This window comes from Meriones unguiculatus (genome assembly GCF_030254825.1).
Source record: "Meriones unguiculatus strain TT.TT164.6M chromosome 13 unlocalized genomic scaffold, Bangor_MerUng_6.1 Chr13_unordered_Scaffold_28, whole genome shotgun sequence".
In the NCBI taxonomy this organism is placed as follows: domain Eukaryota; kingdom Metazoa; phylum Chordata; class Mammalia; order Rodentia; family Muridae; genus Meriones; species Meriones unguiculatus.
This window is the reverse complement of record NW_026843644.1, coordinates 5,760,326-5,785,200: the sequence shown is the minus strand read 5'-3', so window position 1 is coordinate 5,785,200 and position 24,875 is coordinate 5,760,326. Positions and strand designations below refer to the sequence as shown.

The 24,875-nt window shown below is 39.7% G+C and overlaps 1 pseudogene; it reads right to left on the bottom strand.

Annotated features, from left to right (window-relative positions):
- LOC132650719 (zinc finger protein 431-like) overlaps positions 1-24,875 on the bottom strand; it is a 91,345-nt pseudogene that overhangs the window by 38,645 nt on the left and 27,825 nt on the right.

Below are 24,875 nucleotides of genomic sequence, written 5' to 3'. Positions count from 1 at the left end.
AGATACTTTAAAGATACTAAAGACAGAACACATGAAACTGGAGATTCTAAGAATTGTACTGAGCACATAGGGATACTCAAGTTCACTTTAGCAGAAACTCTCCAAGTCTCTGGAAAGAAACAGATATTCAAGCATAAGACATTTAGATGGCCAAATAGACCTGAGAAGAATGGAAACTTTTCTTGACATATTAGAGTCAGTGTGTTAAAAATATGTAAGTCTCACCATGAAATCGCACCATGGATTGACACAAAAGTTGTTCTCTTTTTCTATCCCTGATTTCTTTCTGACTGGAAACATAACAAAGAAAAGTGGAAATGTTTGCAGAGGCACAATGAAGCAGAAAAAATGTGTAACTGCTTTTCACATTGTTCTGTATCTAGTTCATTATTCTCAATGGAATCACATGTGTTTAGCAGGTCATGTACTAACTTTTAACCAGAACAACCATAGCACATTCAAGCAAGTACTCACAGGTCGAACTTCCATTGTAGACTTGGTTCTCTGTCAAAAAAGATCTTGTCAGTTTGGGATACATCAAGTGGGATGGAAATGGGGATAAATGTAGCGATGTTAACATCTGCCTCCTTGTAGGTGTTTGTCTCTCAGTAATTGTCACAACCAAACAGAGATATCTCAATTGATGTATACACAGGTTGCAGGAGGAGGGTGAGGCAAAGCAAAAGAAGGGACATGTCAGGCTCTTCACTACACAGAGACAGTCCCCTGCATCAAGGCAGATCCAAGGAGATTATTGGCTTAGGTCCTGCAACAGGCTGAGACCTCAACAATGTCAGAGAAGACTTTTAATGCTAAGCTGCTTCCTCCTGTTGCTTCAGGCTCTCAGTCTGTGCACACCCAATGGTTCTCATGATGGGCCAGCACAAAAACTGCAGCAAAGTCCAGACATATGTGGGTCACAGTACTGAGATATTTCTGTCTCTGTAGCCAGACTTGCTCTGAATTTGTTGTCTTTTTATTGTTCTATTTGCCTCTCATCCATGTACTCTTGGAATCCCATAGCCCTGGGTCTTTGCACCTGGTTCCTCTATGTGGGTGAAAAACATGTTTGGTTCTTTCTTTCTTCAAAAACCTGTATGATTTCATCATGGTCCACAGTGACTTTGGAGAGCACCAGAGTCTGAGACAAAATTATAGATCATCAAAAAAACAAAAACAAAAACAAAACAAAACAAAAAACCCAGCTTGTTTGTTTTGGATTGCTGTTGTGAAAAGTAGTTTGAACATTTGATTTCCTCTAGTAAGGGGAGCAGGGGCAGTCACTCTTTGATCACTTTGCTACCTCTTTGATCACTTCCACCAGTCAAAGTGGCTAAATTAAGCAACAGGGAAAATAGATTCAGGCATTTTTGATGAGACCTGATAGGCTACAGTAAGATTGTAGAGGAGGAGGACATCGCTTATCAGTGGACTAGAGGAGGGACATCAGGGTAGGGGCTTCAGAGGGAGAGATTTCAATCTTACTTTGACATGGAGTTTTGACCAAAGTAAACACTGGTGACTCAGCCTTATGCAGGACACCCGGGTTCCGGGTTCTCAACTCAGCTTTTGCATTCAGATTTCCTCCTGGATGTCTGACACCAAATTCAGAATTATACAGGACCAAAAGATGGGTCAACCTGCTTATATACAATTTAAGTCATGACAAAGAACACATTTACAACTTGTATGCTTAGCTTAGATTATCAGCCACTTTCCTCTTTACTTTCTTTCCTGATTAAAAGACAAACATTAATCACCTTAAGAATCAGGATAGGAGTAAGTTTTGGGACCTATGAATATGAACTCAGTTTTGAACCTGGCAGCAGAAGTCTTGAGATGGCTGGACTCAGTCAATTATCTCTTAAAAACAACCAAAAAGAAAAGTACTTCATCTCTATACTTTCTCTACTTTACTGTAATACTGTTTACTACTGATATAATTCATGATATTTTTATTATATATATTATTATAATAAAATATATACAATATAATGCAAATCAAAATTTGATATCTAACTTATGTAAAATCCATTCATGAAAACACAGCCATGAAATTTCAAAACAGCTAACACTGCAAGAGGCTTTGAATGTAGGAAAGTGAAAAAATAATGTACTGTTAATTCTTACATATAAACAAACAAAATAATTAATTGATGCCTCCTATGTATAATCTTGCAAAATTTGGTTACTGGAATTTAAAAATATATATACAGATTACACACACAAATAAATCTATTTGTCTATCTATCTATCTATCTATCTCTATATATATCAATCCAGATATAGATAAATATACCTATATAGTGAAATTTCTATGTAGGCACCAGCTTAATTTATGTTCAGTGAGTTGTGTAAATGCTGTAGTCAGTGATAGAAACTTGCAGTGAATTTATGGAGAACAAATTATAATCTTGATAAAAGTGTGCATTGTTTGGGCATTCTAATAAGACTCCTTTGGCCACCACTTCAAGTAGATATAACCGATATTTAATTTGATGACAAGTTACATCCTGTTGTGACTCTCTCGTCTTATTTCATTTGGATCACCTTCAGATATGTATATATTTTAGGCAGCTTTTGCTGTATTAGGTTACTACAGTAACATTCAATTACATTTCATCTTCACTGTTTCTCTTCATATTACTTTGCATAATGTCCTCTTCCCCACTTCCAACCAATTCTTCTTTATGAGCCCATCTTCCATCTATAAATAACTATTTTATTTTATTGTCCTATCCTAGGGAGATCTAGTTACTTGTTCTCAAACACTAGTCCCTTATTCTGTGTGTTTCCTAAATGGTTTTATGTACTGTACATTATCATTCACTTTAAAAGTAATATTAACACGTAAGAAGATACATGCCATATTTGTATTTTTGAACTTGTGTTACTATACTCAGACTGATTTTTTTCTGGTTTGCCTGCAGATATGCATTTTCTTTCAAATTTCATGTTTTACTTTGTAAAATGACTGAGTACTATTTTGTTGTGTAAATGTCCACATTTTCTTTATCTAGTCTTCTGTTGATGGGCATCTGGGTTATATCTAATTTCTGTTGATTAGAGCAATCAAAAACATGTTTGCACAAATCCATGGAAGGATGAAACATTCTTTGGATATATCCCCAAGAGTGATATAGCTGGTTCTTGCAGCAGAACATTCTCCATACTGCTGAGGAAAAAGCCACAAATATGTCCTTAGTGGCTAAACATTATTGTACTCCTACCAGCAATGCCTGAATATTCTTAGCCATTGTGACTCTCTTTAGACCACACCCCAAACTACTTTTTGTTTCCATTTCCCTGGTGACTATCGATTTTGCACATATCTTTAAATGTTTCTCAGCCATTTGAATTATTTCTTTAAGAATTCTCTTGTGATATCTTCTTCCATTTCTTCAGAGACTGAAAGGTTTTTTTTATACAAGTCTTTGACTTGCTTGTTTAGAGTTACACCAAGGTATTTTATGTCCTTTGTGGCTATTGTGAAGGGTGTTGTTTTCCCTAATTTCTTTCTCAGCCTTTTGTCTTTTGTATACAGGAGGGCTATTGATTTTTTTCATTGATTTTGTATCAAGCCACTTAGCTGAAAGGGTTTATCAGCTGTAGGAGTCACCTGGTAGAATTTTTTGGGTCACTCATTTATACTATCATATCATCTGCAAATAGTGACATGATAAGAACTCATGGGCTGGCTCTTTGATCACGTCCACCTAAGGGGGTAGCAGCCTTACCAGTCCACAGAGGAAGACAAAGAAGACAGTCATGATGACACCTGATAGACTAGAGTCAGATGGAAGGGAGGAGGTCCTACCCTATCATTTGACTTGGGGAGGTGCACAGTAGAAGAGAGAGATAGGGTGGGATTTGGAGGAGATGGGAGAGAGGGAGGGGGCTACAGCTGGGATACAATGTGAATAAACTGCAATTAATAAAAATAAAAAATAATTCTTAATTTAGAATTGAATGTGTGTTTTATTTTGATTGTATATTTTCTTGATATCTAATTTTTTCATTTGACTTCTTTGTGAGTTTGAATATTAGCGTTTATTTGGCTGTGTAGTTGGTGAAAGTATTTTAGCTTTCTCTACACTGTTACATTTTCAAAATGATGGTGGTCCTTTGTTATGCAGAAGATTTTCAGTTTTCTGCTGTATTTTTGTAGATTGTTTATCTTTATGCCTGGGGAAAGTCTAGGAAGATCTCCCCTGCTCATTGGTAAGTAAGATTAACAGAGTAAAACTATCCATCCAAAGAAAAACAATCAACATCAACATTCAATGCAATCATCATCAAAATTCCAGACAACTTACCAGATGTTGAAAGGACAATTTTCAGCTTCAAATAGAAGCACAAACAAACCATATCAGCTAAAACAATTCTACATAAGAACTGCTAGAGGGATCACCCATTCAAAGATTAAATTGAACTAAAAACTATAGTAGTAAGTAACAGCATGGTATTGGCAGAGTAACAAACACTTTGGTCAATGATGAGATTGAAGACCCAGGCAGAAATCCAAATACCTATGGACACTTAATATTTTTAAATAAGAAAACTTGAAATAAACACTGGAAAAAAAGACAGCATTTTCAGCACATAGTTGTGGTCAAACTAAAAGTATGCACATAAAAGAATTCAAATAGAACCCTATTTTTCACTCTGCACAAAACTCCCAAAATATAGTATTGAAGAACTCAGTAAAATCAAGAAACAAAGAATCTAATGAATGAGAAATTAAGGAATAACTTTGAACTCACACACTGAAAAAAAAAGACTTGTTAAACACAGTAGCATTTGCTCTAGTCTTGAGAATGTCTTTTTCATGTTTTGAACTGTGTTGGTGAGGCTTATCACTTGAGTTTTTGTTTGACCTCTTCAGTTTTTTATTTCTAGATTCATCTCAGTTTTTAATTTCATTAACTCCTTTTGTAATACAATGTCTTCAACTATCTTCAGTGTTTTATTTCACTTTTTGTTTGTTTTCACAGACATCAATGAGATTTTATCCATATCTTGTGTAATATCCTGGATTTATTTATGTTTTGAGGTCATTGCGTTGTCCTGAGGCTATACTGAATTTCTCAGGGTCTCCTCTAGGAGGGTTGTTGTGATTTGGTGTCTTGAATGTTAATGATTTTGGTTTCTTACTGGTGTCTAGGTATCTGGGTTTGGAATGATTGTGATTCTAGCTTTTGCTATCTGGACTTGTCTATTTTAGGTTTGTGATGTTGAATTTCTTCACTTCTGTTCCCCTCTCTGGATCTTAGAAAAATGTGTTGGCTGTGTATTGTCTTGTACAGAGTATTTCTGATTGTATGTCTTGATAGGTCACTAGAGACACTAGACAAAGACTGTTTTTAGGTGTTGGTGATTACAATAAAAAATAATGATGAATAAAGATAAAATTTACTTCAGAGTAAAGGGCTGGAAAAAGTTTCCAATCAAACAGACCCAAGAAACAAGATGGAGTGGCCATTATCTATCTCATAAAATAGCCTTTCAACCAAAATTAATCAAAAGAGATGAGAAAAAGGACACTTCATACTCATCAAAGGAAAAATCCACCCCAACAACCACTCAGTTATGAACATCGATGACCCAAATGCAAGGGCAGCCTCATTCATAAAATAAATATTACTATAGCTTAAATCACACATTGAATCCCACACATGAATAGTAGGAGAATTCATCACCCACTTTCTCCAATAGAGAGATCATCAAGACAGAGACTAAATAAGAAAATAAAGAAACTAATGGATATCTTGAATCAAATGGGTATAACAGATATCTACAGAACATTTCTTTGCAACTCATGGATCCATCCTCAAAACTGACCATCTATTCAATCACAAAGCAACCCTCAGCAGATATATGAATATTGAAATAACTCAGTGAATCTTATCAGACAAACATGGATTAAAGCTGAACTTCAACAACAATAGAAACACCACTGGTCCATGGAAGAAACAAAGAAACTAAAGACAAACTAGTTTTCAAAGAAAATGAAGGCATCACATACCCAAACAAATGAGACAAGTGAATGCAGTGCTAAGAGAAAAGCTCACAGCACTTTGAAAACAGAAGTACCTTCATAAAGAAATTAGAGAGATCCTATTCTAATAATTTAGCAAGACACTTGAAAGCTCTCTAACAGAGGGAAGCAAACATACCAACATGGAGCAGATGACAAGTATTATTTAAACTTGGGACTGGAAACAAAGAGATAGATATAAAGAATCGATAAACCAAAACCTGGTTCTTTGAAAAAATCAACAAGATAAACAAACCTTAGGCAAAATAACTGAAAGGCAGAGGGAGATTATCCAGATCAACAACATCAGAAACAAAAAGGGGGACACAACTACAGACAATGAGTTCTTACATCAAAAGCCTGTATTCCACAAAATTAAAAAATCTAAATTAAAAAAAAATATTTTCTGGATAGATTTCACCTACCAAAGAAAAATCAAGATCAGGAAAAATTTTAAACAGTCCAATAACCACTAAGAAAATAGACAGAATCATTAAAAAATCTCCCAACCAAAAAACAGACAAACAAACAACAAAAATACCTCCCCAGTTCCAGATTGTTTTAACTCAGAATTTTGCCACAAATTCAACGAAGAGCTAATATAGATACTCTTCAAGCTGTTCCATAAAATAGAAACAGAAGGAACATTGCCAAATTCATTCTATGAGGCCACATCACCCTCACACCTAAACCACAAAAAGAACCAACAAAGAAAGAGAATTCCAGACCAATTTCATCCATGAACTTTGATATAAAAAACTCAGTAAAATACAAAATGAATCTAAGAACACGTCATACACAGCAACCCAGGGATGCAGGGATGGTTCAACATACAAAACATCCTCAATGTTTTAACAAACGCAAAGAAAAAATCACATGTTCATAGCATTAGATGCAGAAAATATCTTTGACCTATTCCAACATACCATCATGATGAAAGTCTTGGATAAATCAAGAATACAAGGTCGATATTTAAACATAATAAGGGCGATATACAGCAAGCTGATTGCAAGCATCAAACTAAATGTAGAAAAACTCAAAGCAATTCCAACAAAATCAGGGACAGTTGTAGAATGCCCAGTCTCTCCGTATCCCTTCAATATAGTATTTAAATTCTAGCTAGAGCAATAAGACAACTATGGGAGATCAAGGGCATACATATCAGCAAGGAAGAAGTCAAAATATTGCTATTTGCAGATGAGGTGGTAGTGTATGTAAGCGACCCCAAACATTCGACCAGGGAACTCCTACAGCTCATAAACAGCTTCAGGAAAGTAGCTGGATGTAGGATTAATTTTAAAAATCAGTAGCCCTCCTGTACATAAGGGACATATGTGCTGAGAAAGAAATTAGGGAAACTATACCATTCATAATAGCCATAAATACTATAATGAATCTTGATGTGGCTCTATCCAAATAAGTGAAAGGCCTGTATGAAAAGAACTTCAAGTGTCTGAAGAAACTGAAGAAGATGTCAAAAAATGGAAATATCTCCCAATCTCCTGGATTCATAGGATTAACAGTAAAAATGGCCATCTAACCAAAGGCAATCTACAGATTCTATGCAATCACCATCAAAATACCAACAGTTCTTTTCAGAACTTGAAAGAACAATTCTAAGCTTCATATGGAAGAACAGAAAACCAAGAAGAGGTTAAACAATCCTATACAATAAAAGAACTTCTGGAGTTATCTCTACCCCTGACTTCAAGCTATACCACACAGCAATAGTAATTAAAAACTGCATGGTACTGGAATAGAGATAGACTGGTTGGTTGATCAATGGAATTGAATCAAAGACCCACAAATAAACATACATGTCTTTAGTCAATTGATTTTTGACAAAGAAGCCAAAACCATACAATGGGAAAATGAGAGCATCTTCAATAAATGGTGCTGGTCTAACTGTATCTCTGCATGTAAAAAAAAGTACAGATAGATACATATTCATCTCCCTGCAAAACAAAACAAAATCCTCAAATCCAAGTGGGTCAGAGACCTCAATATAACCACAGATACACTAAATCTGTTAGAAGAGAAAGTTGGGAAGAGCCTTGAACTCATTGGTACAGGAGACAACTTCCCGAGCAGAACACCAACAGATCTATAAGGAGTAAACACTATCAATGAAACTAAATGTCAGTCTACACATTAGGAAAAGAACACATCAATCCTATTTTTAACAAAGTGCTAATATCCAAGCTATACAATGGACTCAAGAAATCAAACTCCAATTAAAAATGACCCAATTAAATAATTGGCACAGAACTAAACAAAGAATATTCAACAGTGAAGTCTTGAATGGCTTAGAAGCACTTACAGAAATGCTCACCTTCCCTCATCATCAGAGAAATGAAAATCAAAATGACTCTGAGATTCCATCTCATACCAGTCTGAATGATTAAGATCAAAAATCTCAAATTGTAGCACATCCTGGTGAGGATGAGGACAAAGTGGAACATGCTTTCCTTACTGGTATGAGTATAAACTTTTACAAGCACTTTGGAAAACGATCTGGCGCTTTCTCAGACAATTGGGAAGACCTAGCTATACCACTACTGGATATATACCCAAAAGAGGCTCTACAAAAGGACACCTAATCAACTACGAGATTCATAGCAGTTTTATTTGTAGTAGCCAGAATCTGGAAACCACCTAGATGTCCCACAACTGAAGAATGGATAAAGAAACCGTGGCACATTTACACAAAAGATAATACTCAGCCATTAAAAACAAAGCAATCAACTTCCACTGCTTTCCCCAGCCAGCGGTGAAATTTTTTTTTTTTTTGAATTCTCTGTTTCTTATCAGGCAAAGAAATCTTGCATTGAGCATGCAGACACACCTTACCCACTCCACCCCATTCCCTCCCCCAATATCAGCATCAGCTGCATATGACAACAGTAGCCTCTGCGGGGCGTGAGGTGGGGTGGGGGAGCTTGGACATCCCAGTCTAATGAATGTACTGGGAAAGGCGACAGGAGCCTTGCACATTTCTAGGAACATTGTTTCAGAATGTATGTGCCAGCGTTCCAGAATGAAATGCTGCTTCTTAAATAAAAGACAGCCAGCCAAACACTGCAGGTGCTCTCTCTCACTTAGCTTTCACATGATTTGATTGTTCTCTTTATTCTTCAGAATATTCTTATAAGGAACAGTTTGGCAGATACACTGCTGTTTATACTTTAATGGACTTGCACACCAGGAGTATACAGGGTTCACGCAGGCTTATTTTCTTATTTTTATTTCTTTGTGTTGTTATTTATAGATAAACGGGATGTAATAACAAGGTTACTGTAGAGCTGAGAAAGCTCTTTTATTTCAGGATAATTCCAGTTTTATACTTGCAAAGAATTTTAGCCACCAGCCCTGCAGCCCCTTGTCTCTGGAGGTGCTTAGGTTGTGTTTTGCTGATTGTTAGTCTTTGGAATCAGTTTTGTTTTTAATTTTGTTCAGTTTTTTATTTACACTTTTCTTCCCCCTACAACAATTTTATTTAGTTTAGTTTAGTTTTTGTTTGTTTGTTTTGTTTTTGAGACAAATTCTCTCTATAGAGCCCTGGCTGTCCTGGGATTCCCTATGTAGATGAGGCTGGCTTTGAACCTAGAGAGATCTCCCTTCCTTTGCCTCCCAAGTGCGGGGGTTAAAGACCATGCCCAGCTTCCCCCACAACAATTTTGAAACAATAACAAACTTGAAAAAAGTTCCAAGTATGGTACACAGTTAATTGCTGTTTTACTTTGGACATTTTGAGAGGAAGCTGCTGACCTTATGCCCTGTCACTCTGAGTGGTTTAGTGTCAGTTTTATACAAACAAGAACGTTGTCCTACATAATGACAGTGCAGTTATCAAAATAGGAAATTTACGCTGACATAGTATTCCATTTAATGTGGGTTTTATTGACTATGTTATTACTCACACAAATGTCGAAAAAAGCTGGTACATTTAAGTGTTGCATTGTTTCTTTATCTCCTAAGTCTCTTTCGGTATGGAACAGTTCCCTCATCTTTTTCATGATCTTGTCAGTTTTGATAACTAAGTGTCAGATATATATTTTTAATTAAAATTTTATTTTAATATTAATTATAGTTTATTCACTTTGTATCCCAGTTGTATCCCCCTCCCTCGTCCCCTCCCAACCTCACCCTCCTTCTCTCATCTCCTCCTATGCCTCTGTCCAAGTCCATGAATAGGGGTGGTCCTCCTTCCCTTCCATGTGACCCTAGCATATCCGGTCTCATCTGAACTGGCTGCATTCTTTATTAATTTATTTATTTGTTCATTTTACATCCCACTCACAACCCCATTCCCTCCTCTCCTCCCAGTGCCACCCTCCAACCCACTTGCCCTATAACACCTCACCCCTAAACAACCTAACCTAGCACATCAAGTTACATCCGGATTAAGTGAGGCAAGACAAGACAGCCCTGCTAGGAAAATGGGACCCAGAGGGAGGTGATAGAGTCCAAGTTAGAGACAGCCTCTGTTCTAGTTGTTAGGGGACCCACTCGAGGAAAAGCAGCCCATCAGTTTCACATGTGTAGAATGGAAGGACTGGTCCAGGAATGTTCTTTTGTTGGTGGTTCAGTTTTTGTGAGGCCCCATGGTCCCAGGTGAGCCAGGTGAGCTGGCTATGTAGGTCTTCTTGTGGTATCCTACCCCTCCATCTCCCTCAATCCTTTCTCTAACTATTCCACAAGACTCCCTGAGTTCTGCCTAATGTTAGTTTGGCTGGTGGTCTCTGCAACCTTTTCCATTATCTGCTCGATGAAGCCTCTCAGATGACAGTTATGTTGGTCCCCTGTATACAAGCATAGCATAGTATCATTAATAGTATCAGAAGTTGGGTCTCTCCCATGGGTTGGGTCTCAAGTTGTGCCAGTCATTGATTGGCCATTTCTTCAATCTCTGTGCAATATTTTATCCCTGCATATCTTGTAGGTGGTCAAATTTGAGTGAGAGTTTTATGAGTTGGTTGGTGTCCCCCTCCCTCCTCTAGCTACAGGATGTGTCTACTTAAGTCTCAATATCTCTGCTGCTAGGAGTTTCATCCAGGGTCACCCCCATATCTTCCCAGGCACCTCCAAAATTCCAGGTATTCATCTTGTCTCAGAGATGCCTCAACACCAATTTCCCTTCTCTCTAGCCCTCACCTTTATCCCCACATTTGAAACCCCTCCTGCTCCTCTCTTCACCCCCTCTTTTATCCACTTCCTTTCCTCCTCCTCTTCCCATGTCTGTGATGTCTATTTTATTTCCCATCTTTTGAACCCTCCATGTTACTTAGTTTAGTTGGGTCTATAGGTTGTAGCATGCTTATCCTGTACAAAATGGCTAATATCCCAGGTTAGTTATTTTTGTAAATTGTCTCTCAGCTCTCTTTGCTCTCATGAAACAATACATATACTTAGGCAAGGGTATCACAACAGTGCACACATTGTCTTGTCAGGTGGTACATAATTTTACTTTGATTATTTGTAATCAGTATCTGCAAGGCTTTTCTGCTACAGAGTTAATACCCTACACCCCTATGAGTACCTTGACACTCTATGTGTTGGTTCTCATCAGAATGTTAATGCATTTGCCACACTTACATCAGTATGGATTCATGATTCATGTGTCTTCTGTAGTAGACTGTATTGTTTGTTTCAGTCTGCTGGGGCTACTGTGACAAATGATTTATAAACAAAGGCTTTAGTTTTCACAGTTGTCAACTCTGAAAAGTCTAAAGTTAAAATATGAGGTCTAGTTGGGGGCACGCTTTTCTACAGTCCTGTTCTCGCTTTAATCTCAGTGGCCTAAAGGACCACATGATTTTATAGGATCTCTTTAATAAGGTTATGAACCTATTTATAAGGACTTCACCTTTAAGACCTGAGTACCTTCCAAAGATCTCATGCAGTTCTGTTACTTTAGGTCTTAGAACTTCAATATAGAAATTTTGGGAGGACATAAACATTCAGACCATTCATTTCGATATTTAAATTGTTTTGTCATAGGACCAAAGAGAGCTCATACATCCGGCTCCAGTGTCTTTTTTTAAGATTTTTTTATTATTTATACAATGTTCTGCCTGCATGTATGCCTGTAGGCCAGAAGAGGGTAGCAGATATAGATGGTTGTGAGCCACCATGTGGTTGCTGGGAATTGAACTCAGGTTGAACTCATTGAACTCATTCTTTGAGAATCATTACTTTTTGACCTATGGTATTTCTGGCATATATGCACACCCATTTCTTCTCCTTTGTGGTGTTAAGCCTCTGACATGGGGCTGCTTACACAATAGGCCAAGTGTGGCCCTGTAATCAACTATTCCTCTAGGGATCCCTGCTTTCTCCCAGTAGAGGCTAATTTCTCATTGCTAGCATCATTATCACTGTTGGGTTATAAGTATTCCCAGATTCTCTTCATGTAGAGGTAGAGGATATATTTATTCATATTTTCACATATATGTATATTTCTGTCTCTGTACATTGAAAATTGTGAACTAATTCAGTACTTCTGATTTCAGCCCAGAAATCTAGCATTTGCATTTTTCATGTCTTCTCAAACAGTGAGAAATCAGGCTTTGCACACACATACCTTGTTTATTTATTTATTTATTTTTGCTGTTGTTTATAACGATTCGTTTTCTCTCCCTACTCAGGCTATTTCTTCATTTCTTATCCTCCTTCCTCACTTCCATCCCTGTTGGATCTAAGAACCCATGTTAGGAAGCCACCACACAGGGTCTACAAAACTTGCTTCTGCTCTGATGGTGCTTTTATTTATGATGGTTTCTGTGGACACTCTTCTCATTCTGCTCATGCTCTGACCTCGCATTTAGGCATCTTCACCCTCACTCCCTTTCCATCTTAATGCTCAAGGCCAGTTTGTTCCTTCAACTTTGACCCACAGTTTCTGATACAATGTGTTTGGCTTTGGCCATTCTCTGACCACATGAACAAAGGGAAGATTTCTTTCTTTCCTTTTGTTTTTTAAATGGAACTCAGACTGTTGCATACATTCTAATCTGAAGTGTGAAGTGTATACTTTTTACTGTTATATTTTTGTATGATTTTTTTTGTGGTTTATTCAAGCATAAACTTTGTGTGAAAAATAGGGCCAACAGTTCAGTGGTTTTAAGCAATTATATAACTAGTATAATCACCACCACAACCAAGATATTGTACATTTCCTTCCCTATAAAAAGTACTCTTATAAAGCAGGCCATGGTGGTGCATGCCTGTAATCCCAACACTCAGGGAGGTATCTACAGTCAAATCTTTGTGAGTTCGAGGCCAGACTGGTCTACAAAGAGATCCCAGGATATCCAAGTCTAAACAGAGAGGTTCTGTCTTGAAAAGCAAAACAAATGCCCTATAATGCTCTTTTGCAGTGTGTTTTGACCTTGTTTTCTCCTGCTTACAGATCTTCTTTCTGTATGTATGATTTTGTTGTTTGTAGAGTGGCATATAAATAGAATCAGACATTTAAAAATGTTTGGCTTATTTTCCACTTTGATTCATACCCTGAGATTAACCCATGTTGTATAATTTTATCCTTGCACTGCTCCCCTTTCCCTTCAGTGTTGATGATTGAACTCAGTGCCTCACCCATGCTAAGCATGTACACTACCACAGAGCTAAAATCATTGTTCTTTTTATTCCCATTCTGTTCCTTCCTTTCCTTTCCCTTAACTTCCTTTCTTTCCCTTTCCCTTCCCACCAGTCCCCTCCCTTCCCTTACCCTTCACTTCCCTTTCTTATCCCTTTCCCTTCCCTTTGCTTTTCCGTCTCATCCATTCTCCAATCCCTTCCCTTTCTTTCTTTTCTCTTCTTTTTCTTTTCCCTTCCTTTTCCTTTCCCCTCTGATCCCTTCCCTTTCCATTTCCCTTCCCTTCCCTTTCTCTTTTCTTCACGTCCCTTCCCTGTGTTCCCTTCCCCTTTTTTCCCTTTCCTTCCATTTCCCTTCTCTTCCCTTCTATTCCCTTTTCTTCTTCTTTCCCCTCCCTTTCCCATTTCTTACCTTTCCCTTCTTTTCCCTTCTCCTTTTTTTTCCTTTCCTTCCCTTTCCCTTCCTATTCCTTTTCCTTTCTATTCTTTTCCCTTTCCCATCCCTTCCATTCCCTCCCCTCCCCTTCTCTTTCCCTTCCCTTTTCTCCCTATACCATCCCTTCCCTTTCCCTTCTCATTCCCATTTACTAGGTATGGTGTATGATTTCCACGTAGGACAGCAGGAGGTGAGCAATCAAAATTGTCAATCCAGAATTTATGTAAGAATCCCCTAGGTACTGGGAGAGTGTCTGTGCCTCGAGAAAATGCTTTAAGAGAGGGATGGTTCTTGTTCTTGAATATGAGAAGCTTCCTCTGAAAAGGTTCATCAAATCATTTTTATTTGATACAGTGTGTAAATATAATGTATTGCTTTGCCATGTTCCACAACTTCCTTCTGGCTGAAAATATTTTATTCACCATGCAGAAAAACATTAATTCCTTTTATCACTACAGAATACCTGAACATTTTCCTGTGTACGTTGGTTCAAGTTCAACAAATAAACACCAAATAGTACCATGTTTCAATCAGCTGGCTGATTTTCTGTAACAAAACAACACAAACACATACATCTTTCTTTCTTTTCTTCCTTCCTCCACCTCTTACTTTTTCTCTTTGCCCATGTGTGTACGCATCCAGGACAGCAGCTGTGGCTAGAGCCTTATGAACTAAGTCCCCAGCACCATAACCACTAAGTACAGAGCACCTTATTTACTCAGGCCCAGCACTCTAAGCACTATCTGTTCATTGCTCAGCATGAATATATGCTTTCAGGCCAGCAGAGGTGGCAGGATCCTTGTGTACTAAGCCCCCAACAACCGAACTGCTAATGAAAGAGCACCTTACCTACTCAGCACCCAGCACCCTACGAATTATTTATAGTGTTCTGCCTGCTTGTGCATCCACAAACCAGGAGAGGGGGCCAGAACACCCTATACAAGGTAGTGCACAACAAGACCCCCGAGGGTTAGGGGTGAGGTCTGAGTGCACCAATCTCCCGCAGGGTGCTTGCAGGCTTGGTGGAAGCTCCTCTCTCCCGCCATCCCCCTGCCTGCGGTTCTGCCTCAGGCAGGAGTTGCTCCAGAACTCTTAGCAGACAGACAAATGGACAGCAGGCGGTGGGTAGGAGGAGGGAGTTGGGGAACCCTGCAGCCACCCCGCGTGTGAGTGTGATGTGTAACTCTGTCAAACAGCTTGGGATAAGAAGGATGCCGACCTGGGAAAAACGGTCTGGATATTGGCTCACCATCACTGAAGTCCGCCACTTATGGCTTTGATTCCTCACCGCCCTGCGAGAGCAGACTTGAGGGTGTGGAGGCTCCGGGGTCACCCTCCTTCCTCACATCTCCACGTTCCGCCATCTCCCTGACCCCCACCACGGGGATGTAAACACAAAGCCTCTAGTCACAGATGGACCTTTATCCCTTCCTTTCCCACTTTGGAGCGCTCCTGGCTCAGGGAAGTACCAACAGTCCCAAGATGCATTGCGGCAGAGGCTCACCAGCCTGAGAACTACATACATACACAGAGAAATTTATTCTATCAGTTCTTTTCATGTAGAGAGCCTTCACTAATACAGCTTTCTGTTTTCTTCATCTTCCTATCGAGGAAGACGTTTTACATGATGTTGGAACTCCAAAATGCTATATTTTTCCTCCTTTTTTTTTTTTCTCTCCAGGGTTGTCTCTTATCTTCCAGGAGAAAAAGTGGCTGCAGTTTACCTGACCCCAGCATGATGTTGCAGAACAAAAATCTCCTTGCATTTTCTAAAATCTCCCTTTAATTCTTAAAATTCTTGGCACCCTTCCACCTGTAGGACAGACAGTTAACTCTGCTACAGGTTGAGTAATGGTTGTGCAGCTATCGACCTTGATTCTGGAAGGAAGAGGGAAATTGCATCCTGAGTGCTGGAGGACAGAGAGTAGGCTAGGGGAGGACATGCACAAATGATGAAATGCAAATCTTTGCAGATCTGAAAAAGGTTTGTTACTAAAAGGGAAGCGTGGGTTAGGAATCACTAAGCCTTGTCCCTTCAGTACACTCTAACCCTAAAGGAGGTGCTCATGTCACTCAAGACTCACTTGCCAATCAGATGCTTCCATCTCTCTAGTCAGAGGAAGAGGTGGGTTCTCCCTGGTGCCATGCTGCAAGTTTGCTCTGTAGCTGAGTGTGGTAGAGTTGTTGGTGTGCTTTTGTATGAACGCTGCTGCTGTGTGATTTGAGGGGATTTCAGACAACTTCCAAAGTCGCAAATGGTGACTGTGTAGCCTCTGCCCCCAACTTGGTGGATCAGGAGGCTGAACAGCAGGAACAGCTGTGTAGAATCCTTTCTGAGGCTGTGTATGAGCGGGCAGTCAGAATCAGCCACAGGAAAGGTCCCTTTTCCTAGCCCTGAACACAGCGGGGCATCTGATATATCGACTATATTGGATTCGGATTGGGGACAGAGAAAATTCTTTTCTGGAACAGAAGGTTAAAATGAGAGCTTTATTTTTCTGAGCTCAGGGAGGCTGCCAGTTCAGGATCTGAACAGTGCCCAGGGGTAAGCTTTATTGTATATTTAAAGGGCTAAATCCACAAGGAGAGGGACCCTTGGTGATTGCTGGGGTCATCCAATCAGATTTGAACGTTGTGAGGCAAAGCAGTTTCTGTTGGAGGCTGTGCTGATCCAGGCCACTGGGCTCAAGGCCTTTATGTGTTTTCCAGGACATTCAGTCTGGAATCCAAGGCCCTTAATTTATATCTCTCGATATGTGGTCCGGAGCTCAAGTGACAAAGCAACAAAGAAGCGTGTCCTCTGTCCATAGTAATGCAGGGCTTTGTAAGCGATATACTTTTTACAATTTAGTCACCTCGGTTAAGGTAACAGCAAGTTTTACCAGTTAACTGATAATTAGGAAAATGTTTCAAGGGGTTGGGTGGGAGATGGCGCTGCAAGCTTGGGAATGTGAAGTTAGTTTAATCTTGCTAGTAAAATGGATGAACTGCTTGGAGAAGATTGGGGCTCTAGAGGCTGCCTCCATACACACTATGGGTCTGCATCTTCACAAAGTATTTGCAGTAGGGGCTTGAATGTAGAAATGTCCTTGGTAGGATGCAAACTCAGAGAGGCCAAGTTTCTAATATCTTTTCCAAGTTCTGACTTTGGCATTTAACATTTAGGTATACGATTCATTTGGGGTTATTTTCATGTAGGTTGTAAATAACATATGTCTCAAGTGTACATGGTGTAATATAGATAGATGGGTCAGATTTCACATCTTGTGCTGTAATAGGTGTGGCAGGAAAGAGACATAAAATTACTATTTAACATTGTTTTGTTTATGGACATCAGGGGGACCGGGTTTACCTGCAATCACTAGGGGGCCATGAGGGGCTGTAGCACCATAGTCTACCTTTCTGGTGATCTCCATTTACAGAGAGATGTCTAGAGCATGAGGGCTATGTTTTTAAAAAAATGTCAGTAGTATCTAGAGGGTAATTTGAACAAGTAATTTGAACACTTTGAGTTATTTTCATGTGAGTTGTGACATTTGTGTTTATTTAATTTCTATATGTATACAATCATAGTTAACATGGGTCTGCTTCACATTTTTTCTTGGTTGGATTTCCTTAGGTATCTCGATGGATATTTGACTAGATTATTTGGCTTATATTCTTGGCATTTTTGCTTTATTCTTTCATAAATATTGTGCACAATCTTCATTATTATTGCTATACAGTCAGTACAGTCATCATATTTTGTGTGTAACATGTCTTCTTAATCCTGCTGAGAATTCTGAGGTTTTTTTTTCACATGATAAATTCAGTTGACAGCATGCTATCATAAAATTGCTGGTTGCCACTATCCATAAAATGCACCCTACACATATCTAGCTGATGGGCAGCTTTGTCTCCATGTTGGTCACCTACCAATTGAAATTGGTGTTGGCTGTGACATGGACACAGTTGCCTGTTTATGAATCAGTTTGCCATAGCTGGGCGGCCTTTTTTGGCCTTAGTGGAAGAAAATGCATTTAGTGTGTATGCAACTTGATGTGCTGAGGAGAACTGGTATGTGGAGGCTTCCCGTTCCAGAGAAAAAGGAGAGGAGGAGTAGGGGAAGAGGGTGGGAGGGTGACACCAGGAGGAGAGGAAGTATGGAGCTGCAAGCAAGATATAAAGTGAAAAAAGAAATAAACTAATGAGAAAAATGGCTGGTTTCTATGTAAGTGAGAGATTGTGTTGACTGATGATTTCTATAGAGGGTTCTCCCACTGGGGGTGGCAATATCCTTAAGCAAGTGGCCCTGGGCTGCATAAGAAAGCTAGCTGAGCATGAGACTATAAAGAAACAAAAGAGCAAGGCAGGAAACAATATTTGGCATATTTTTGCCTTACTTTTCTTGGAACTTGAGTTTCTGTTTTTGGCCTCCAAAAAGATGGACTGTGATCTGACAGGACCAATCAAGTTATCCCATTGATGACCTGAGATGTTTATAGTTAGGGGATTCAATTATAGCAGTAAAGTAGCAAGTTAGAATAGAAAAAAAAAAAAAGATATGCCAAAAGTGCCTTTGCTCCTGGACAGACCTGAGAATGTTCTCTTTTTTGAGGAATGTGGAAAATATCAGGTCTTGAGATGACGAACATCCAGACCTTAACTAGCTCTTCCTGTAGGACCTGGAAGGTCATAATATTGAGTGCAGTGCATACAGAGAAAGTGGAGGTCATAGGATTTCAGTGGAAAATAGACTCCATGGAAAATTAAGCTAGAGTTCTTTTGTGTGGTAATTTGTCCCTAGATCTTTCTTATTCTGCTCATGTTATAAGAAATTAAGAAAGGAAGAATTAATAATTGGGGACTGATTCCTTAGATGGAGATTTTTTGTTTTCTTTTTTTTTTTTTTCAATGCAGTTTATTCAGGAACCTTGAACAATCATCTGACCCTGGGGAAAGCCAGCCCACAGCTTAAATAGCCTCTGGGTAGCCAACCCCAGCATGTCAAGTAGGCAATGTAGATAGGTCCACATACATGGAAGCAAGCCAGATCTTCAGCCTTAGCCAAATGTGGAGTTATTCGTGACAGAGCACTCACCATCGGGAAGGTGGAAGGCGGAAACCAGCTCCTCTTTAAGGCACAGCATTATGCAGCTCTCTACAGTTCCCCCTTTTTGTTTTAGACGCATCAGGCAAGAGTAGAGGTCTGATCTCTGATATTAGAAATAAATTGGGACTTTGTACCAATGTTCATTTAGGTGTCATCCACCCAAAGAGCATCAGACCCGTCCGATACCTTTTTCTCAGAGGCAGGACCTGGGGCATCAACCCACATGCAATCAGACTTGCTCTTCTCTGGGTCGAAAGCGGCTGACCCTGAGTGCAGTGCATAGCTTCGCATCCTGAACGTAACATTGTAGCTTTTTATGGTAGCCAACCATGCTTGGGGAGACTGTCCTGCTTCAATGGCTGTAAAGGCCTGAATGGTCATGGCTGCATTACGCTGTTGTGAGACTCTAATCTTGCATATATAACACAGGCAAACCAAGGAGACCAACACCAGAAGGCCTGCTGACGCTCCCATGCCCGTCCATTCCTTCAGATGATTCATGGCTGCAGCAATCCATGATGATAATCCTATGGCTAGATCTGCATCCACTCTGGAAGAATTTATCGTGACAATGGCCACTCTCAGCTGCTCCTTCGTAGTATCGAATTCTCCAGTCCAATTACCTAAAATATAGCTAGACAATTGTTTAGACAGATTTGCAGCACAGGAAAAATTCTCATGTTGTATGCTAGTGACACAAAGTCTAGCATACTTTCATTGACAGCCAAGTTGAGCGATTTGCCATAGGGTATCAATTTGCTCCTGCACAAGGTCAATCCTCTGATTGAACACCATCAAGTCTCCTTTTAGTTGAGCATTAATTCCTTTTTGTACATCTAAGGCATGAGCTACATTGGCTAAAAGATTATTTAGGGTCCGAGCAGTCTGCATACTATGACTCATGGCTAATGCCCTGGTGGTAGCTCCAACAGCCGCCAATGAGATGGCAGTAACAATGGTGGCTGTAGTTCCAAGATCCCTTTTCTGTCTAAAGAGAGTCATAGTGTGAGGGGCATCAATGGCACAGGCACCCAGTGAGGCATGCGAGTAACCAGGGCATACCTAAATTTACTAGCATTCCAGCATTGGGCAAAAAAGCAAGTATCATCACCACAATTACTTGGCTCTATCTGGCAAATAATGAATAAAAATGGGGGATATAAACAAACAGGTGTGGGCTTATAGGAAATATTATGAGAAGCCTTAACCCCCTCGTTGGAACATCCTGCATCAGTTCTAGAACTAGCAGTGGTGGTGTCCGAGGTCTGAGTAGGTTCAGGAGACCATTGCCCCCAGGGGTGAGACATGCTCCATGTAAATAGACTAACTCCATGTTTTGCTCCACTTTTGAAAGTCATTTAAGGTTCTTAAATTATTTCCCCCCCTTTTTTTAAATTTTTCCTCAATTACACTTCATTCATTCTGCATCTCCCTATAAGCCCTTCCCTCCTTCCCTCCCAATCCCACCCTCCCTCCTCCCTCTGCATGCATGCCACTCCCCAAGTCCACTGATAGGGGAGGTTCTCCTTTCCTTTCTGATCTTAGTCCATCAGTTCACATCAAAATTGGCTGCATTGTCCTCTACTATGTCCTGGTAAGGCTGCTCCCCCCCAGGGGGAGGTGATCAAAGAGCAGGCCAATCAGATTATGTCAGAGGCAGTCCCTCTTCACATTACTATGTAACCCAATTGGACTCTGAACTGCCCTGGGCTACATCTGTGCAGGGGTTCTGGGTTATCTCCAAGAATAGACCTTGGTTGGAGTATGAGTCTCAGGGAAGTTCCCTGTGTTCAAATTTTCTTGTTCTGTTGCTCTCCTTGTGCAGACCCTGTCCTCTCCAGCTCTTACTATTTCCCAGTTCTTACATAAAATTCCATTCACTCTGCTCAACAGTTGCCCATCAGGCTCAGCATCTGCTTTGATAGTCTGAAGGGCAGAGGCTTTCAGAGGCCCTCTGTGGTAGGTTCCTAGGTTGTTTCCTGTTTTCTTCTTCTTCTGATGTCCATCCTCTTTGCCTTTCCGGATGGGGATTGGACATTTTAGTTAGGGTCCTCTCTCTTGCTTAGTTTCTTTAGATGCACAGGTTATAGTGGGTTTGTCCTATGTTGTATGTCTATATGAGTTAGAATATACCATGTGTGTCTTTTTGCTTCTGGGACAACTCACTCAGGATGATCCTTTCCAGATCCCACCATTTACCTGCAAATTTCATGATTTCCTTATTTTTCATTGCTGAGTAATATTCCATTGTGTAGATGTACCACAATTTCTACATCCATTCTTCAGTTGAGGGGCATCTGGGTTGTTTCCAGCTTCTGGCTATTACAAACAAAGCTGCTACAAACATGGTTGAGCAAATGTCCTTTTTGTGTATTTGAGCCTCTTTTGGATATATGCCTAAAAGTGCTATGGCTGGATCATGGGGAAGCACTATTCCTAGTTGTCTGAGAAAGCGCCAGATTGATTTCCAGAGTGGTTGTACAAGTTTACATTCCCACCAGCAATGGAGAAGGGTTCCCCTTTCTCCACAACCTCTCCAGCATGTGTTGTCACTTGAGATTTTGATCTTGGCCATTCTCATGGGTGTAAGGTGAAATCTCAGGGTTGTTTTGATTTGCATTTCTCTAATGGCTAGTGAGGTTGAGCATTTCTTTAAGTGCTTCTCTGCCATTCGGTATTCCTCTACAGAGAATTCTCTGTTTAGCTCTGTTCCCCATTTTTTAATTGGATTACTTGGTTTGCTGCTTTTCAGCTTCTTTAGTTCTTTATATATACTGGATATTAGTCCTCTGTCAGATAAAGGGTTGGTGAAGATTCTTTCCCAATGTGTAGGCAGTCGTTTTGTTTTGGTGATGGTCTCCTTTGCTTTGCAGAAGCTTTTCAGTTTCATGAGGTCCCATTTATTGATTGTTACTCTCAGAGCCTGTGCTGTTGGTGTTCTGTTCAGGAAGTTTTCTCCTGTACCAATGAGTTCTAGGGTATTCCCCACTTTTTTTCTAGCTGATTTAATGTGTCAGGTTTTATGTTGAGGTCTTTGATCCACTTGGACTTCAGTTTTGTGCAGGGTGATAATTATGGATCTATTTTCATTTTTCTACATGTAGACATCCAGTTGGACCAGCACCATTTGTTGAAGATGCTATCTTTTTTCCATTGTATGGTTTTGGCACCTTTGTCAAAGATCAGGTGTCCATAAGTGTGTAGGTTTATTTCCGGGTTCTCTGTTCGGTTCCATTGATCCACTATTCTGTTATTATGCCAGTACCATGCAGTTTTTAAAACTTTTGCTCTATAGTACAACTCAAGATCAGGGATGGAGATACCTCCAGAAGATCTTTTATTGTAGAGGATTGTTTTAGCAATTCTGGGTTTCTTGTTATTCCATATGAAGTTGAGAATTTTTCTTTCCAGGTCTGTAAAGAATTGTGTTGGTAATTTGATGGGAATTGCATTGAATCTGTAGATTGCTTTTGGTAAAATGGCCATTTTTACTATGTTAATCCTGCCAAGCCATGAACATGGGAGATCATTCCATCTTCTCATATCTTTTAATTCTTTCTTCAGAGACTTGAAATTTTTTTCATACAAGTCTTTGACTTCCTTGGTTAGGGTTACTCCGAGGTACCTTATGTCATTTGTGGCTATTGTGAAGGGTGTTGTTTCCCTAATTTCTTTCTCAGCCCTTTTGTCTTTTGTATACAGGAGGGCTACTGATTTTTTTTTTTTTAGTTAATTTTGTATCCGGCCACTTTGCTGAAGGTGTTTATCAGCTGTAGAAGTTCCCTGGTAGAGTTTTTGGGGTCACTCATGTATACTATCATATCATCTGCAAATAGTGATAATTTGACTTCTTCCTTTCCAATTTGTATCCCCTTGATCTCCTTCAACTGTCTTATTGCTCTAGCAAGGACTTCCAGAACTATGTTGAAGAGATATGGAGAGAGTGGGCAGCCTTGTTTTGTCCCTGATTTCAGTGGGATTGCTTTAAGTTTCTCTCTGTTCAGTTTGATGTTGGCTATAGGTTTGCTGTATATCGCCTTTACTATGTTTAGATATGTGCCTTGTATCCCTGATCTCTCCAATAGTTTAAACATGAATGGATGTTGGATTTTGTCAAATGCTTTTTCAGCATCTAGGGAGATTATCATGTGGTTTTTTCTTTCAATTTGTTAACATGGTGGATCACATTGATGGATTTCCGTATATTGAACCACCCCTGCATACCTGGGATGAAGCCTACTTGGTCATGGTGGATGATATCTTTGATGTTTTCTTGTATTCGGTTTGCGAGTATTTTGTTGAATATTTTTGCATCAATGTTCATAAGGGAGATTGGCCTGAAGTTCTCTTTTTTGGTTGGGTCTTTGTGAGGTTTAGGTACCAAGGTGACTGTGGCTTCATAGAATGAGTTTGGTAATGTTGCTTCTGTTTCGATTTTGTGGAATAGTTTGAAGAGAACTGGAGTTAGGTCTTTTTTGAATGTCTGGTATAATTCTGCGCTGAAACCATCAGGTCCTGGGCTTTTTTTGGATGGGAGACTTTCAATGACTGCTTCTTTTTCCTTGGGGGATATAGGACTATTTAATTGATTTAAATAGTCATGGGGGGTAATGATAAGCTATTTAATTGATTTAAATAGTCCTATATCCCCCATGGGGGGATAATGATAATCAGGAAGTGAGACTGAGAGAAATACAAAAGGGAGGAAGGTAAAATAACAGTAAGGATGTCTGAAAAAGTAACACAAAATCATACTAGTAACAATCTACCTAAGATATGTATAATCCATGTAAGTTGTATAAAACGAAAATTTTGTTTAAATAAAACTGTGCCCCCATGGTGAGAATGGTTCCTTCATCTAACAAGAATTCCAACACCAGCCATGAGAAGTCCACTTTTGAGTTATTGGTAAGGGTTTTCTAAGAGAATCCTCAAAAATTATATGCTATTACCTATCTGACCTGAAAACTGCAGTCTATTTCCAGCCCGAACAGATGCTGTTTGTTCGGTCTGAAATTCTTAGAAATAACAGGATACAGAATGAGGAACTAGGAAAACGAAGAGGTGCCCTGCTACCTCTTGAACTATGCATGTCCACCAATTGTCAGGTTCTTGGAGTATAACCATATAGTTTTTCTCATGTGCCTGCTTTTTCAACAGTACAGAAGACATTGAAGACACGGCTTGTATGCTTGTGGATGTTCGCGTTCCACTTAACATTCACCACAGTCCTGTCCACCCCACGCCCCCATCACCCTCTGAGGAGCTGGCCAGGCTCTAAATCCATCTACCGCATTTCAGCCCCACATCTAGCCACTCACGTTGTATTATAGGTGTCTCGTAGACAAAAAAAAAAATTCTCTTTTATCTAGTTCGACTGTGAACATCCTGACGACAGAACACTGAACTCATGATGAAATGTCCCAGACACGGATGTGAACCATGGACCTGGAGGATTCCTAAAGCCCGGCACTCCTTAGCCAGATAACTACAAACAATCCCAGAGTGCATTGTGCCAGCTGCGAGCCTCGGTAAGGACTACAAACATGGCAGGCCTCGGGGCAAGGACTTCTGAGAGTGTTTGTAGTCACATAGCCAGGTCTCTCCCTTTCTTCCGCTTTACCGCGTCGTGGACGCGGAAATACAATTCCCAGAATGCTGTGCGCTCTGCTTACAACCTCCCATGCCAGCCTTCTTCTCCTTCCTGTGATGGT